This window comes from Camelus ferus, chromosome 34 (assembly GCF_009834535.1).
Source record: "Camelus ferus isolate YT-003-E chromosome 34, BCGSAC_Cfer_1.0, whole genome shotgun sequence".
Classification (NCBI taxonomy): domain Eukaryota; kingdom Metazoa; phylum Chordata; class Mammalia; order Artiodactyla; family Camelidae; genus Camelus; species Camelus ferus.
The window spans coordinates 13,872,948-13,892,502 of NC_045729.1; the positions used below are offsets into that span (position 1 = coordinate 13,872,948).

Below are 19,555 nucleotides of genomic sequence, written 5' to 3' on the forward strand. Positions count from 1 at the left end.
GCCGAGGGGCTCAGACCTGAACCTGGCAGCCAGGATGGAGCAGCCAAACATTTTGAGCAGGAATCACATAACCTGAGCCGGGCTTAAGAAAGATTCTGGCAGGGGTGTGCATAATTAATTAGAAAGAATTACAGATGTTCATTTAAAATGTATTTGTGTGGGCCAAGGGAAAAAAGCTGGCTAGGCATAGCTAGTATCTTCCTACATACTTGCTATTTGAACCCGTAACAATTGTCTCAGCAACCTGTGTCCTGTCCCCACGCTGGAAGGAGTAAGAGTCAATGAGTGTTACCAAAGCAAAAGTAGGGCTAAAACAAAGCCAAAATAAAGAGGCCCCAGAACTGCAGCTTCTTGCCAGAATTTACTGCAAGTCGGAGGAGGGTTGGCTTCAACTTGCTAAAAGAATGGCTCACTTGTCTAACCAAAGGGAGTTATGCTCAGATCTGGGAACACTTTTTTCACTTCCATCTACACTCTTAATATAGGGGGCTGCCTAGATACTGTGTTTCCATCTCCTCCAGTACACTGGCAGGAAATGGAAAGAACAGCAGAAAGATGAAGCCCATCTGGCCAGTGTTGATGTTCGCCTTCCTCTGGTCCTCCCACCCGACTTCCAATGACTCTTACCTTTCTTACACGTGCCCCTTCTGAGTCTGGCTTCCCTTCCATAACCACTCACGGTGTGTCCCAGCTTCCCTTATCGCGTTTCTGTGGAACATGGCCTGTTACAGTGGTTTCACTAAAATGCTTACCTTCTACTGCTCAATAACCACATCCAAAGAAAACAGTGGATATCATGATGAAGTTTATTTTATCTTCTTTAGTTACAGATCTATTTCTTTTCCTTTTGAGTATTAGCTGTCCCTGGCTAGCAGGTCCTCTTTGCTGATTTCATGCAATCTAAATGAGCAGCAGCATACACTATTAGCCTATTTAGGTTTGGGGCCGGTCTTAGAATTGTTTCTCTTTGTTCAATGGTGCAATTTTTATCTTTTTGGTCACTCCCAATATATGTTTGGGAAATGTGGTCCACAATGTGGTTTAAAGTCTCAGAAAAGACACCTAAACATTTTACAAAAGTACTGCAGTAATAATTTACATAGGGTTATACATAGGCGACGATAAAAGATACTGCATCAATTCAACATATAATAAAACACGGCACTAAAAAAAAAGATACCAAAATGATGCTCAAAATATTTTACAATGTTGAACAGCACCTCTCACTAATTACATATAAGGTGGCAATTGCCTTATCCCAAAAAACACTAAGTGGAAATTGGGAAAAAAAAATATTCTTAACAGATGGCAAGAGCTCTGTGTCTATTCATTGTAATACAGCCTGAGCTCTTCTCTGGGTCCAGGACTCTCTGATCTGGGTCCTGTCCTGTTAAGCATTTTTTTCAATGACGTCAATGAGGTCACTCAAAGTATGCTAATCACTGGGGTCCAAAAATAGCCTGAAGAAGTCAGAAACACAGACTACATCTGACACTGAACTATGGATGATTGTAAAGTCTTGCACTGAAGGTCCAAAAAACTATCAGGAGAAATACAGAATAAGGGAGGTGTGGCTGAACATCTGCACACGTGGAAAGGACTTGAGGATTTTAGGTGATTCAATATGACTCAACTGCATGTGGCTGCCAAAAAAGCTACTTCCAAGACTTGGGCTGTCTTAAAAGCAGTACAGCATGCACAGCCAGGCAGAGGATCCAGCTCACACCTGTGATGCTCCACTCAGTGCTGGGGGTCACACTCTAAAAGGGCCCAAATGGAGTATGTTTAGGTTTCAGATCAGAGGGCTGACTGAGGCAAAAGCATGTAATACAAGGAACTGTAACTGTGAGCCTAGAGGAGAGCCTGTTACACAATTTTAAAACGAGCACCTACGACTTTTATGATCAGATTAAAAGACATTTCCATTTTGGATTAAAAAAAAATGTCAATCATGCCCAGCGTTAAAGAGGACATTATGAAACTAACAAGCTCCGACACTGCTGGTTTTCCCTAAATCGGCAGACCTTTTGGAAAACAATCCTGCCACACGTTGTGACAGCTGCAAAACTGTTGTTATAGTGGCTTTATGGACAAGCTATGGGAGGTTGATACGATGGAGTACTCATCAGCAATAAAAAAGGAACCAACTACTGATACAGCCACGTGGATGAACCTCACATGCACTACGCTAAGTAAAAGCAGCCAGACCCAACAGGTTACGTGCCACATGAGTCCATTTAAGCACTTCTGGAAAAGGCAAAACAACAGGGACAGATGAGCGGTAGTCACAGGCTGAGGTAAGGGGTCAAAGTGACTACAAAGAGACACAGGAGGAGTTTGGGGGACAATAAAACTATTTTATATCTTGATTGCTGGGGTGGCTATACAACTGTCCAGATACATCAAGCACTCACAGAACTATACATTAAAGGGTTCATTTTACTGAATTTAAATCATACCTTAATTTTATAGAAAAAGGGAAAAAAAAGAAAATCTTGAAGGCAGCCAGAAAAAAACACATTACATACAGAGGAACAAAGGCAAGAATTATCTTCTAAAAATTAAGAATCAAGACCTTTTCAGACCAACAAACTGTAAGAATTCATGACCAACAGATCCATACTGTAAGAAATGCTAAAGGAAGTTCTTCAGACAAAAGGCACATGGTATCAAAAAGAAACTTGGATCAACATAAAGAAATGAAGATCTGCAGAAATGGTTGAAATAAAGTTAAATATGAAATATCTTTTTTCTCAATTTGTAATAGCTCTAAATAATTTGATTGTCTAAAGCAGGGGGTCAATAAAGTATGGCTCAAGGGCCAATTCACACCCGCTTCCTGTTTTTGTAAGTAAAGTCACACTGAAACACAGTAACACCCATTCCTTTATGTATTGTCTATGGCCACTTTCATGCTACAATGACAGAGCTGAGTGGTTGAGACAAAGACCAGATGGCCTACGACGCTTAAACTACTTACTATCAGGCCCTTTACAGAAAAAGTCTGCCGCCCTTGGTCTAAAACAAAAATAGCAATGTATTGTGGGTTTAGAGCGTATGTAAAAGAAAAATGTATAACAACAATAGCACAAAATACGAAGAGGAAATTGGAGTAGAGAAACCTTCCTGTGATAAAAACTCTGCACTGTACGTGAAGTGGTGATTACTTAAAGATGTGTATCATAAACCCTAGGGCAACCACACAAGTTTTTAAGATTTAAATGATATGCCAGCAGTGGAAATAAAAATTGGATCATAACAAGATTTGATTAATGCTAAAGTAGACAGAAAATAAAGAACAGATGGAATAAATAGAAAACAGCAAGATGGAAGAGTTTAATCCAACTGTGCTGAAATTACAGCGAATGTAAGAAGGTTAAAGATACTGTATAAAAGACAGAGATTTTCAACATGAAGAAAAAAGCAAGACTCAACTATATGCTGGCTACAAAGAAACCCACTTTAAATATAAACACATAGATTAAAAGCAAATGAATGGGCCAGGTATGACCTTTTACTGTAACTAAGTGAGGTGATCAACAAATCCTCTCCATAAAAACAAACTATAAAATTCAAAAAAAAAACCATTTTGAAGCTTGAGAAATCAACCAAAGGCAATACAATAATCTGAGAGAACTTATGCCTAAAAAACTGATCAACTTGGACAAGAACAGTGGGAATCTGGCATTGTAACCTGAGGCTTCTCCCATCCCTCCTGGCTCAGTTGAAGCAGATGTGCCAGAATGAGGCTGGTTGTGAGAATAAGCAAACTGTTCTGCTGCAGCAGGAAAAGTCTCATTTGACTTGGAACAGTGGGAAACACCCAAGCACAGCGGCAGTGTCAGTGGAATTGACTGTCTCAGAGATGGGCAAGTGGGAAGGGTGAAGGTTGTGGTCATGCGTAAGGCAAGCTTACTCCTGGCTGAGGCTGCAGGCGTTTACAGTAAGGACTCAGGAGGGTCCAAACTGGCTTGACAGTAAGGTTGTGCGCATGCCAAGAGAAGAGGTAAAAGGACCCAGCAACGTATGAAAGATGGAACAGACTTGAAAATGGCTTGAACTCTGAATGTGCCACTTACCCACACACAGTTCCACTGACAGATGACAGAAAACTGAAGAAAAATGAATAGAGCTTTAGAGATCTATGCAACCAACATCAAGCACACAATACATGCACAATGGGAATCCCAGAGGAGTGGGGAGAGAAGCTTACAAAATTGATGAAAATAGTAATCCACACATTCAAGAGTCTCAATAAACTCAAAGTAGGACAAATACAAAGAGATCAACACCTAGATATGTAACAAACTGGCGTAAGCCAGAGTCAAAGAGAAAAATCTCCCCAACAGCAAGAGAACAGCAATTTATCTGAAACAATGGAAGCTGGAAGACACTTGAATGACATATACAAAGTACTGGGGAAAAATCTGTCAACCAAGAATTCCGTATCCAGCAAATTTATCTTTCAAAAATGAAAATAAAGACATTCCTAGATAAACAAAAACAGAAAATTCATTGCTAGTAGACCGACATTACAAGAAATACTCCAGTCTCATCAAGCTGAAAGTGACAACAGCTGGCGACCTGAAGCCACACGAGTGAGGAATACCAAAAATAGTAAATATGTGGGTTAATACAAAGGATTCTATAAAAATGACTTTACTCATTTCTTCTCCTAACTTCCTTGAAAGAGGTGAACATTTTTAAAGTAATAAATATGACACTGCATTTTTGGAGTTTATTATACACATTAACATGTTTATCATAAATTTAAATAGATGTATGGTTTTAATATATTATACCATTTACAGACATTATATGTAACAGCAGAAAGGAGGAATAAAGAATGAAGCTATATTGGAGCAAAGTTTATATATTTAACCAGAACTAATTTAGTATTAATCTGAAGTAGATTCTGATAAATTAAGATCCATACTGTAACCTCTACAGCAACCACTAAGAAAATAACTCCAAGAAATATACAGTTCAAAAAATGTCAATAGTAGAGTTAAAATAGTAAAATAAAAATATTTATTTAATAGAAAAGAAGGCAATCGAGGAAACAGAGGAACAAAATAGACAAGAACAGAGTATATGAGAAAAGAATGGCAAAAAATCAAACCCAAGTCCAAAAAGCTGAGAGTGTCAGACTGGATAAAACAGCAAGATCCAATCACACACTTTCTGTAAGAGACACACCTTAGATTCAAAGATGCAAGCAAATCAGAAGTAAAAATATGAAAAAAGATATATATTATACAGAGAACTATAAGAGAGTGGCTATATTAATTCCAGATAAGATAGCCTAAGACAAAAAAAAGTGTTATTAGAGAAAAAGGACATTTCATAATGATAGAGTGACTACATCAGTAAGATATAATCATAAATGTATTTACACCTAACAATATAACCTCCAAACAAATGAAGGAGAAAGCGGACAGATCTGAAAGGAGCAACAGACAATTCAACAATAACAGATGAGTAATTGAGTACCTCGTTTTCAATAACTGATGAAACAGAAAACCAATAAAGGTACAGAAGACTTGAACGCAGTCAACCAACTTGACGTAACTTCAGCCAATAACTGCAGAGCGCACACTCTACACTCTTTAGAAGCGCACATGGTTTACACCTTTCACAAAAATTAACTCAAAATGGATCAAAGACTTAAACGTAAAACACAAAACTATAAAACTCCTAGACAGTAACAAGTGCAATTTTAGGTTTCATTTGGGTTTGGTTATGACTAAAGCAGTGCTTGCAAGAAAATGTATGGCTTTTAAATACCTATTTCAGAAAAAAAGATGTCAAATCAGTATACCTCAGTAAACTAGAAAGAGAAGTGCAAATTAAACCCAAACCAAGCAGAAGAAAATAATAAAGATTAGAACAGAAAGCAGTGAAACAGAAAATAGGAAAACAGAGAAAAACCATCGACACAAAAGGTGAGTCACTGAATAGATAGACAAATCTGCAGGCAGTGTCCAAGGAAAAAGGAGAAAAAGACTCAAATGGTCAAAATCAGGAATGGAAGAGAAACATCACTATTGACCTTACAGAAGTTTAGAGGGTTAAAAGGGAATATTATGAAAAATTTTATGCCAACAAATTAGATAAGTGAAATAAATTTCTAGAAAGGCAAAAATTACAAAAATTGACTCAAGAAGAAATAGAGAAATTGAAGAGACCTATATCAAATAGAGAAAACCCAGTGGCTTCACCATGAATTATATCAAATATTTAAAGGTAAAATAATACCAATCCTTCACAAATTCTTTCAAAAAAGAGGGGAGGAAGTACTTTCCAACTGATTTTATGAATCCAGTATTCCCTTATACTGAAAAAATCACAGGAGAAAAAAAACAAAAAAAGGAAGGAAAAAAAAATGCTACAAACTAACCCCTTACTTAGGATAGGTCCCAAAGGTCTGATGTCCAGATATGGGCATGAAGACTCTCCTTTTATTCTAAACACTGAAAGTACAGGAGTATAAATATTCTAAAGAATGATTTATTGAGGATTTAAATTTTTTTCCAAGGTTATTAAGTATATATAAAATTCTTGCACTGATTTCAGAACTTAATTATACCCGACACCTCTACAAACATCAGACGGTCCTCCACTGTTGTTCTGGGCCCACAAGTAATCTAAGTAAAGACGATGAAATTATATAAGAAATGCCCATAGGGAGAATTCTGTAAGAAATCATTTTTTTATTGAAATACAGGTCATGGGTTGACGGTAAAACCCTGGGAAGCCTCATTAGATTACTGTAAACATCCTGAAAAGGGGGTGGAGGATATTAAATTACAGCTTGAAGAGCCAAAATTCAAGAGGCCTTAAAGGCCAAGACACTGGGGAAATGTTATCTATTAGCTACAATATATGTAGAGGTGTTAACATGGGCTTGGGGTCTTCAGAAGTTCCTCTTCCCTGACTTCAAGGGAACCCAATCTTGCCTTAAGCCATCCTAGTAGACGTCTGTGCTAAAAATTTTACAAAGTAGAAGATTGTAAAACCTTTCTTCTAACATCTGACCCCTCAGTAGTACACCTAGTCCAACTATGGAATTGCAACCTTTCTAAGCCAATATTACAGTTTTTAAACTTTTAATTTTTAAAATAACTTTAAGAAAAGTTGCATAAAGTATATAGTTCCTATATGCCCTTCACCAGCATTCCCTCATACTAACATAGTACAGAACCATAGTACAATGATCAAAACCAGGAAATTAACATCGCTACAATGCAATCAACTAAATTACACACCTTATCAAATTCCCATTTTTTTTCCTGCTCATGTCCGTTTCTGTTCTGGGATCCAATTCAGGAATCCACATTGCATGTTCCCTTAGTTTCCTCCAATCTATGACAGTTCTTCAGTCACTCCTTGTCCTTCATGGCTTTGACTCTTACGAAGAACAGTGGACAGTTATTTTGCAGAACATCCCTGATATTTTTTTCTGATTTAATAACATCAACAAGAATCTCTGACTGAGGGTTTACTAAGTGCCAGGCACAATGCTGAGCCCTCAATCTATATCACCTCTTTTGAAACAGAAGTGTTTTTAACAGACTTTAGAGCAGAAGCATTTTAAAATCAAAGAGCAATCATCTTTAACTCACCTTTCCTCAAGGGCTAGTGTTTCGTAAATTACAAAGCCATTACCAAACATATTACTCTCCCACCCCAAAGTGCTTTACTGTCCCCTCCCCCCTAAAAATACTAAGTCCAAGTATAAGCCTTAAATTCAGAGCCTCTGTGTTCTTAATCCTTCTGAATCTTTACTGTCCAGTTTCCTGCCCTTGAACCTTGGCTCACTGCTTCCTTCACTTGTAACTGCCCTCCCTTTTCATCTCTAAATACCCTTTCTTGAAGACTTCTTTAATCACTGCCCCTAGCTCCCAACAGTTACTGACTGAACCCCTGAAATCCCACAGAATTTAATGACTGAAGTGCTCATTCGGTACATACATACTACCCTAGGCTGCGGGCATACATTTCTGTCAATTCTTGTCCTGCAAATGAGGGTTTTTGAAAGGAAGACTTGTGGCCTATCTCTTCTCCCCCATGACATCTCTTACACTACCCTAGTGCTTAATAACATTTACTGAATACCTACCAAGTGCCAAACTTTGTGGCAGGCCCTGAGAAATTAGAGATGATGAGGACAATGCCAATTCTTCAGGCATTTTTGATGTAATAAATATTTGAGTACAGTCATAGACTGAAAATAGACTTTCTCTCCAAAAACTTAAAGTCACTGAAAGCTTCCTGTGCTAGTAAATTTCCTCCTTTTCTGCCCTGATAAACACTAAAATAATTATAGATTACTAATGTGGCACAGAACATGTATATTTTTCAATCAGCCTGTGCTTAAAGCAAGCCATGACCTGGTTTTATGAGAAATCCAGATGGTACGGGGTAAAGCTAATTAACCAAAGAGGTTTTTACAAATATTGCCACAGGTTGTAGCAGTTTCAACCAGCTTACCAACTGTTTTAGTCTAGTGACATCTAGTGGCAAATGTATTATTTTTCTTTCTAAAAAGCACTGCTGTAAATTAAACTACATTAAAGAGAGGCCATCTTATGAAAACAAGGGGCAAAATATGAGACACAACTATGACATTAATTAGCAGTAAAAAATGTTTTTAATGTCTATTTGGCCTAAATAACTATTAACCCTTCTCATTAGGATTTATCAGTTTTTCCTTCTCTTGTAGCTGGTAAATATTAACCTTGAATCAATCAAGTTCATAAACTTCTGGCTCAGTGTTTTCCAACACGTGGCCCATAAGCCCATTTCAGAATCACCTAGAATGCTGGTGCAACATATGGATGGATGCCTTACAACAGAACCTACGGAGTCAGACTGAGTTTGAGGCCCTATAATCAGCACTTCTAAGGAAGTTTCTCCAGGTGGTTTCTTATTCATAATAAAGTTTTAGAAATAATTACTATCAAGACCACAAATACAAATTCTTCGAAGTTGTTCTGATCCTAGTCAACTCTTCCTGCCTCTCTCAGACAGAACAGGGTGCTCCAACCCTTAGGTTCTCTGATGAGTTATTTTATTTATTGCACATACTATGTTGACTCCCAATTTATCTGTTAACAGGATAGCTTCCCTTCCTAGACTGAGGCCTCTTCACGGGAAGGAGTAATATTTTTTGCTTTTCTGTCTCTAGCCTACCGATATCTGATGAACAGCAAGAGTGTAATGAATTTGGTTAAATGAATAAATATATAAAACATCACAGTTCTCAAAAAAAGCATGAGACTTCTACTTGTGCTCAGAAGTGAAAAACTTTATGTAGCACCAATTCCGAATACTATTAAATTAGTATGAATTAATGTCTAATAATCAGTTAAAATTTGGGGAGGGATGGGGAAATGGAATTTTTTTTTAAATTCTGGGAATACCTGTAAAACCTTGGCTTTCCTAAATAAATATTTCAGTCTCAAATGCTAGTGTGTTTTAAAATAGAAGAATTTTTATGTGATTTTTGGAAAAGTAGAAAAATTGAAAATGACTAACAAAATGTTATTCTATTCAGCCTTAGAATGTTTCTAGGCTGCCACTTAGCAGAAAGTACTGACAAACCAGAACCTTAAAAGGAAATACATACTGTACATCCATCACATCCTGGGGTAAAAGGCGAGCTCCGGCAGGAAATGATATTGCCTAGAAAGATATATCCTTGGGTATTAGCTAAAGTAAACCATGTATATTCTGTTTAAATTCATCTTATAACACAAATGCAAAGTTTAAAGAAACGAAAAAGGATGAATAATCAGTATATAAACTATCTGATAATTAATTACTCCAGTAAGTTAATGTTTAATATGGCTTGGAATTTAACTCAGGATTTAACCAGCATACGTCTGGATATCTAGAGAAAGAAAAGAAGAGAAAAGCAAAGCAAAGCAAAGCAAAGCAGTGCATCTCAGGTATAATTTTGGTCAAGAATTATTTTGGCATCTTTTAATTCTATCGTTTTACTTATATGGAAGAATTTAAACCACAGATACCCTCCCTGATCCTGACTACGGGGCTACCTTCTATTCATTCCTGAAAGCCCAGCTCAAATGTTCCTCTGGGAAGCCTGCCCCAAATTCCCAGGTCAAATTAATGATTCTCTCCTCCATGCCTACCTCTTGTGGGCACATGGCGTGCATTATACATAGTATATTACTGTGAGTTATTTACCTGTCTAAATCACTCACAGAACTTTAAGCTCTCAAAGGGCAGCAGCTGTGCTTTATATTCTTTGTACCGCCACTATCTGGAGCACCACTGGGACCTTAGCAGGAGCTTACTGATACTTTGCAGAAATGAATGACCAGTGGAATAATCAAAAGCTATTGTGATGAGGCGCTTAAGTAAAATGAAGAAATGATAATTGACAGAAAACTATGGATGAAAAAGCATCCTTAATGTGACAATGAGTGTGTATATGTCCATGAATGAAAAATTGTGCTGAACACTGGAATTTGACACAACATTGTAAAATGATTATAAATCAATAAAAAATGTTAAAAAAGAAAAAGAAAAAAAAAAAAGAAAAAGCATCCTTGGGGAGGATTTCTGCTTCTCCCCATGAAGGAGTAACTGCTGTGACACCTTTCAGCCATAAACGCCTAGAAGACCAGACAAGGTATCTGAAACATTCTTTGCAGATATCATGTAACAGTCGCATAGGACTTTGAGCCCCGAGAGAAGGAAAACTGGTGAGCTCTATCATTTTGCCAGCTTATTGCTGAAAGGCAGTTCCCAGGACGCAGACCAGGGAGGCCCAGCAGCCTCGGTGAGCTGAAGAGAGGGTGGAGTCTGGGGAGACTCAGGTATTTAGAATTACACAATGGAATCTGAGAGACGAGGGAGCTCCGGAATCTGGGAGAGGGGGCACCCTCAAATCCCCGTGCACAAGATTTATGAGCTGAAATTCCACGAGGCTGGAGAAAGACCTGCAGGAAAGCAGTCGGCCAAACAACTTCCGAAACTCACACGGGGCTAAGAGGGGTTCATGTTCCCGCCAGCCAGGGTGGAAAGACCTCGTCCTACACGGGCACTGGGTACAGTGCGCAGAGGGTACTGCCTTAGTAGCAAGGCTTAATTAAACCAGACTAAAGGCTGGCTTGAGCCTTTAAAAGCTGGTATGAGCCCTAACAAAACTCAAAAGCAAGTCCAGAAAGGGTCACCTGATGACAAGTAACCTAACCTTATGCCAGAACAAAGTCCAACATCGCGTAAAGTAATCAAACAAAATCCAGCACCCCAAAACATAAAATATACAATGTTTGGCATATAATAAAAATTTTCCAGGCAAGAAAAAAAGCAGAGAAATGTGACTTGTTAACAAGGAGAAAGTTTATTAAAAAAAAATCCAGAAATAATGGACTAGCAAACAAGAGTTAAAAGGGTTATTATAAATATAAGTTATACGTTCAAAAAGTAGAAGAGAACATAAACATGATAAGCAAAGAAATGAAGGCTGTTGTTAAAAGGGGGAAGGGACATCTGAAGCCAAAAAGCACAATTACCTGAAATTAAAAATACATTGGATGGGATTAAAGACAACATAGACACAACAGGAAAAAAAGACCACTGAATCTGGAAACACAGCATCAGAAACTACCCAAAGCAGGACAGAAAGGAAAAAGACGAAAATAAAATCTGAAAGATGCATCAGTGACCTGAGAGAAAACATGAGGTGGTCTAACAGAAATTAGGAGGGTTGGGGAAGCAAAATACTGTAAGAAATAATGGCCAAAGTATTTGATGAAAACTATAAACCTATAGATCAAAGAATATATGGAGCATATTAGTATGAACTCATCCTTTTCAATATATGTAGGTAAATATAAAAATACACATGCAAATGTGTGAGCTCATATGCAGACACACATGTAAAGACATGCACGTATTTCCTTGCTGAACTCACCAAGAGGGTCTGGGAGTGGTTTCTAAACACCACTCTCCACTAAAAGAACTGGGGCTCTTGGAGAAATGCTTGATTCTAGGGCTGGGGCCAGGGAAGAACAGGTAAGTCTGGAACATTATATTGTGACAGAAAATAAAATATGTTCAAAGAATAAAGAGACTGTGTCAAAAGGACGTAGGAAGCTAAACTGAAGGTATTCCAAATGGCCAAATTTGGAGCAGTTTGAGATTGAAAATATACAGCTGTCCCTTGGTATCCGTGAAGGGACCGATTCCAGGACCCCTGTGGATACCAAAGTCCTTGGATGCTCAAGTCTTTTATATAAAATAGCATAATATCTGCATATAACCTTCGTACATCCTCCCATATAAAACATCCCTAGATTACTTGTAGTATCTAACACAATGCAAATGTTATGTAAATTGATGTAAATGATACGTAAATAGCTGCTGGCACTGAGCAAATTCAAGTTTTGCTTATTGGCACTTTCTGGAATTTTTTTCCCCAAATATTTCCAATCCGCCCTTAAGTGAATCTGTGGATACAAGACCTGCAGATATGGAGGGCTGAATGTAATGACTTCAACAGACTATAACTCACTGAATAAAGCAGAAGTTCACTGTTCTACATTTACTTACATGAGGAGGAGAGAAAGGTCTTCTTTATAGTAAAACACAAACTAATAAATGTAAAAGGAATGACAAAGTTAGAAAATCACTATTTGGTAACCATCACTATATAATTAATTCAAGCAGGAAACGTCAGTGGATGTTAATAAGCAGTGAAAGAAAAGTGTTAAAAAAACAAGATTACAAAGTCTCACGATACCACCTCAAAAACACAGTAATTGCCCAAAAAAAGGGAAAAAACTTTATAATCAAACTGGGAAAAACTGATATTTTTATATAAATTAAAAATTGTATACAAAATTTTATATAATTATATAAAATACACATATAAATAAAAACAGAAAGAATTTGTTTCCAGCTGACCTGCACTACGAGAAATGCTACAAGTTCTTCAGACTAAGAATAAATGACAATTGAATAGAACCTTGAATCTGTAGGAAGGGATTAAGAATTCCAGAATAAACATGTGAGGAAATATTTTCTGTACATAGAAACTACATAGTTTTTTTCCTCTCTTGATTTCATTAGAAGATATATGGTTGTTGAATACAATTCTTTAATAGATAGATAGATAGATAGATAGATAGATAGATAGATAGATAGATATATATATATATATATATATATATATATATATCTCCACCATGAGATTTCTAATACATAGAGATCCACAACATATGACAACACAGAGAAGTGGGAGACGATGGAACCATACCACTGAAAGGCTCTCACGTTTTATGTGACGTGGCACAATACTAACTCCACGTGATAACGTATAATACATTGAGGATGTATACTGTGATCCCTAGAGCAATCACTTAAAAAATAACACAAAAGAGTACAACTAAGAAAGCTAACTGAGGAATTAAAATGGAATACTAAAAATATATTCGATTGATCCAAAAAAGACAGGAAAGGAGCATGAGGGGAACCGAAAGCAGACAGAACAAATGAGAGCAACATGGTAGACCTATATCCAACCACACCAATTTACACTCCAATTAAAAGGCAGACTGTCAGCCTGCATACAAAAGATCCAATTATATGCCATTGACAAGAAATGCATTTTAAATATAAAGACACAGACAGACAGATAAATGGGAAAAGATACACTGTGCAAACAGTAAGCATAAGAAAGCTAGGGTGGGTATACTAACATAAGGCAAAGCAGACATCAAGACGGGGGTAATACCATGGACAGAAGGACACTATGATAAAAGGGTCAATATAAAATCATTAATGTGTACGTACCTAATAACAGACTTCCAAAATACAGACAGAATAAAAGGAATAGATAAATTCACATCACAGTGAGAGATTTTAACACTTCTCTTTCAGTAAGTGATATAATTAATTAAATAAGGATACAGGAGATTTTGAACACCATTAATCACAACTTGACCTAAAACATTACACCCAACAACTCCAGGACATTCTTTTCAAGTGCATATGAATGTGTTTTATTCACCTAATAAAAATAAGGTCCCATAAATGTTTGTTGAATAAATAAATGAGATGAATAAATACATAGAGGTGGAAGGTGAGTGTGTGCTGAATTTAAAGTAACAGCCCTTGGCTGTACTGACTATCTCATAGTTAGAGAAATGAACAAGATGTTGAAGCTGACCATGTAGCCTCAGAATCACCTACATGTCTCTGTTTCAAAATATTTAAAGCTCTTAGATCCTCAGTTCTCCCAAAGAGCACTACACAATGCTAGGCAAAGAAGAACAGAGGCTAGTGAGTGAGTCAGAAAAACCAGAATACATGGGGTAGTCATGAAGCTAGAGGAAGGGAGGTTTAATAAGCAGGATGAAATCCTACGTTAAATATGAAAAAGAAAAGGACGACATGGGCTGAGAAAAACTTTAGGCATGACATTTATGCAAGAAAAGGGACCACTAGGAACCCTCCAGAGGAGCACATGTCAATGAGATGATGTATGGGAGAGCCTGACCACAAAATCTTAAGAATGGTCAAAGCAGAAAGGATGCAGGGACAGCACATGGTGGCCATGTAGTCAGTCAGTTTGGCCACAGCGGTAAGAAAAGAAAAAGCATGGTAGCAGAAAGAAGCGATGGCGTCAAAAGAAGGTCTTTTTGTCTTTCCTCTTTAAAAGATGGGAAGAACCTTGTATCTCTGCACAAGAGGAAAGAGGTTCACAAAGGTAGGTGGGAGAGACAAGGAAAGGACGGAAGCAGAGTCCCAGCAAATGGAGGAATAAGGGAAATGGAGAGGAGCTAAGTTTCAGAGAAAGGCACAGACACTTCCTCCGAGACTTAACAGAAAGAACCAGGAATGGACGCGGGCACAGAGATTTTCCAGAGGAGTAAAGTGGGGCTGCTCTCGCAAACCTTCCCCACTAGTTAAAGCGACCATTCTCCTGGGGCTTCCCGCTCTCCTAAGTCAGACTCGCATTCTGCTGGTTAACAGCCATGTTTACAAGGTTAACTGAAGTGCTGTTACACATACAAATAAACCTACAAGGTAATCGGGAATGAATTATCAACTTTTCAAAGATGGTATCTGGGGGGAAATATACTCTTGGCATCAACCCTGGGTCTAGAGGTCACCTCTAAGCCATTCAGAGAAGACTGGCTCTGATTAAGATCCACCCCCTCCACTTTTCGATGCAGGGGTAAGGCCTGACAGCTGGCAGAGGCAGGTGTCTGATAAATGTCAGGACTTTCTTCCTTCATTTTATTTGTCTGGCTAATAGCTTCTCGGCCTTTTGCCTAAGATCAAGTGTATTTGTCTGGCTAAATAATGAGTGGGTGAGAAAGATATGGATAAACTGGTCATCTGAAATCCAGCTCCCTCTTGTTCTTCACATCAGCCTTTTCCATTGATTCATTCTTCCCCCCGCTTCAACCTCAAGCACTAATTCTCAATGTTCCATGTAATTTGAGTGCCTTCACTGCTGTTCCGTGAGGTTTTTGCTCCACCAAGAAAATCCCAGGCTCTTTTTAATTGTCAAAATTTCCTTCACGTGCATCAGGTTCTTAAACAACCAAGCACAGAACTCCCAACAGAGCTGCTTAGTATCACTTAAGCACTTACACTGTAGATCTTCCTTGTTGGTAACAAAGACAGTCCCCTCCTTAGGCAGCAAGGCAATCTTACGTTGTACCCAAGGTCAGTAACAAAAATGATCGGTCAGTTGCAAAGAACGTCATACAAGTATGCACAACCGCATGTACACACATACATTCATCACCAGGAGTGAACAGAGTAATTACTTTGTAACTTATTTATATACAAAACATCAATATTGTGTTTCTCTTTTGAGTATTTCATTTTTACAGAATGACATAAAACAGTGGGATTTATTTAAAAATACAAGTGGTTGAATTTTAAATAAAAAATCTACAGGGCTTGTTTAACCCCTGGAAATCTGCCTAGTTTGCATCCAATCTACATTTTGCTTTTGTGCTCTGTCCTGGCCATTTATTGCTGCTTTGTTTCAAGTGCTTACTATTAAATGTGTTACATGTCAAAACAAATTGCTAATTCAGAAACTGCTATGAAAAAAAGAAATTCTTTTGGCTTAAAATAAAAGAGGAACATTACTAATGTAATGATATTTGGCATTCGTATGGAGCGTAAATTATACCCCGGGATATTTATCCAAAAGGGTTAAGACCAGAGAAAGAATCTGCTTGCCTGTTAAAAATGCAAACATTACCTCAGTCATAGGAATAGCCCCAAACTCGCCCAGTCACTGCCTCTGCAGATCACCCACCAGCATTTGCATTACATCACACGACATTACGGAACAATAGTGAACTCTGTGTAATACTTGAATATATTGTTTTCAAAGAATAAACTGTCATTAACTTGAATAAAAGCTTTCTGAAATCAAACCTGGGGGGTACAGCCCTCACTGAGTGGCCCTTTTACTACTTTGAGAAACAGCCTCATCCTGAAAGCAGTAAAGTAGGGGTAGAGATTAAAGGCAACAGTGATGAGTGGCCCCAGCCCAGCAGGCAGACGCAGGGCTTTAAATCACGAGGCAAACAATGTCAGAGCAGCAGGCTCTGCACCAAACGCTGCACCTGAGAATCCAAACCAGCTGGGGCCGATCCCCTATTTCTGACACAGCCTCGTGATTTTCACCATGAGCTTTGCTAGAATTGGAAACTGAGTCTTTCCTCCTTAAAGTGTAAGTGACTTACGGTATCAGTTTCAGGTGTACAACAGTGATTCAATTCGATATTTTTATACACTACAAAAAGATCACCATGATAAATCTAGTTACAATCTGTCACGATACAAAGTTACTACCGTATTACCGAGTATATTCCCCTTGCTGTACGTTACATCCCTATGACTTATTTCATAACTGTAAGTTTGTACCTCTTAATCTCCCTCGCCTATTTCCTTCATCAGCAACTCCCCTCCCCTCTGGCAACCACCACTTTGTCTCTGTATCTGAGTCTGAAACTGAGTCCACTGTATGTACAAAACAGTTAAAACTCGATGTCCTGATGCCATCTTGAGATGGGCTATCACTTATAGCCATGTGACTTCAGGCAGTGAACTGAAGCTCGCAGCCTCAATGTTTCAATCTAGAAAATGGAAAGAATAAGAGGGATCATGCAGAGCACAGGAGGTGAGGATTAGCCACTACTACTACCACGATTACACTTATTTCCACCCAACTGTCCTGCTTACCTACTGTTCCTAATCACTGTCGAAGATGTTTCTTCGCACGTGAAACGTGAGCATCAACTTAAATGCTCGCTGGCTTTCTCTGTTCCCCGCAGTCTGGCCACTGCACACATGTTGCCATTTCTATTTTCACACCGCTCTCATCAGGTAATTCCCCTTCCTGCCTCAGCCAAATCCCAGGACACCTCTTACCTACAAGCCTCCCCTCAAGAGCTCGCCTCTCCCGCACCTGTTCTCAATATTCTCAACAACCAAGGTTCAAAGGGGTGAAAAACAAAGCCGGGGCAACTAACAGCCACTTGGCAGCCAAGTCCCAATTAAAATCCAGGTAGTGGAACCCTACTACCCTGTTGGTGGGAATGTAAACCGGTATAGCCACTGTGCAAAACAGTACAGAGGTTCCTTAAAAAACTAAAAATAGCGCTAGCATATGATCCAGCAACTTCACTCCTGGGTATATACACAGAAAAAATAAAAACATTAATTTGAAGAGACACATGCACCCCAATGTTCACACCAGCACTATTTACAATATCCAGGACATGGAAACAACCTAAGTGCCCATCAACAGATGACTGGATTAAAAAGATACAGTATATTTATACAATGGAATATTCCTCAGCTGTAAAAATGAAACACTGCCATTTGCATCAATGTGGAGGACCTGGAGAATATTATGCTTAGTGATATAATTCAGACAGAGAAAGACAAATACCATATGATATCATGTGTATGTGGAATCTTAAAAATAATACAAGTGAATGTATATGCAAAACAGAATCAGACTCACAGATACAGAAAACAAACTTGAGATTACCAAAAGGGCTAAGAAGGAAGGAGGGGCAAGTTAGGAGTACGGGGTTAACAAATGCAAACTACTATATATAAAATATATAAGCAACAAGGATATACTAGTTAGCACTGGGAATTATACTTATTATCTCATAATAACCTATAATGGAAACTAATCTGCAAAAATACTGAGTCACTATGCTGTACATCTGAAACTAACACAATATTGTAAATCAACTATATGTCAATTAAATAAAATCCAGGCAGCAACGCACCCAAGTCCAGCTGTGTTGCATTACTGCACCACATTAATTATTCACACTCAGGGTTCCCAGTGACGATTTTAAATCTGAGGTTAACTTCTCTTAATACCAAACCTTCTCCCAGATGCTTCTCCTTCTGGTCAGCTTATCATAAAATATGAATTATTTCAAATGTTTAAAAAAGAAACACTAATTCCAGAAAATTAATAAATATACCTCAAAGTTCTGGAATTTTGGGGGGTTTGTTTTGGGTTTTTGTTTCTAGTATTTCCCTAAAGTGGGGACAAAAATAGTACACACAGTTCTCACTCAGGACTAGACTTTCAGAGAAAGGATGCAGTTAACAGGAAGCAGAGGCATGAAAATCGTGGCCGTGCACAGCACCACATACAGCTCCAGGAGGGATGGAGTCTAGAACACAAGAGTCCACCTCTAAGTTTCTAAAGATAAACGTATGTCTTTCAAATCTGATTGCACAGCGATATGTGGAGACAGAAATTTCATTCATGTTGGCTTCTTCAGAGACTCACTTTATTCCTCAAAATAAGAGAAACTAATGCAAAGATGGGTAACAGGACGTCATGTGTTGTTTTGTGTAAGAGCCAGAAGAGGTCACCAAAGTCTGATGCTGAGACCTGTGGGGAAAGACTGAAGGTTTGCATTTCCCCATCTGTGAAGCAGAGGAAGTGCTCGAGAGAATGAGACGACACATGGACCGTCTGTAAAGCATCATTTGCTTTTATTTTTGACGTACAGTGTGCAATAGTGTAACTAACATGAGATTTGACGTCAGTGATGAAGGTTCAAGTTCAACCTCTATCAGCCAACTGTCTGATCAGGCACAAATCATCCAAACATATTTAATGATGCAAGAACTAAAGGGATAATGTGTATGTGTATGTAGGGAGGGAAACTTTTTAATACAAATTGCTATATAAGCATAAGATCTTTTACATTATACTGTACCAGATTAAGAAAACCAAGGTAAGTCAACTAAATCATTTATATTTCTTAATCTTTCGTGGGGAGAGGGAGACAGTGATTCTTACAGCAGAAACCCCATTCAGTTCATAGAAAACCACTGCCAGTACTTAATAGAGATATCAAAATAATAAAGTAATATATGTATTAATATAAAGTTAATAAAAATGTAAAATAAAAGTATCAAATGAATAATAAAACTCATTAAAAAGGTAACCACCTCAATATATGCTAATCAGGAGGGCTGACGGTTTGTACACATTCTCTCCTCT

The 19,555-nt window shown here is 38.1% G+C and overlaps 1 protein-coding gene and 1 long non-coding RNA gene across 5 annotated transcripts in view; one reads left to right on the plus strand and one right to left on the minus strand.

Moving 5' to 3' along the window:
* Window positions 1-19,555, minus strand: part of BORCS5 (BLOC-1 related complex subunit 5) — a 68,636-nt gene that overhangs the window by 45,450 nt on the left and 3,631 nt on the right. The window lies entirely within an intron of this gene.
* Window positions 951-14,505, plus strand: LOC116661314. Its single transcript, XR_004317189.1, has 3 exons — window positions 951-1,027; window positions 3,864-3,873; window positions 14,495-14,505. It is a non-coding gene; the product is annotated as an uncharacterized LOC116661314 (long non-coding RNA).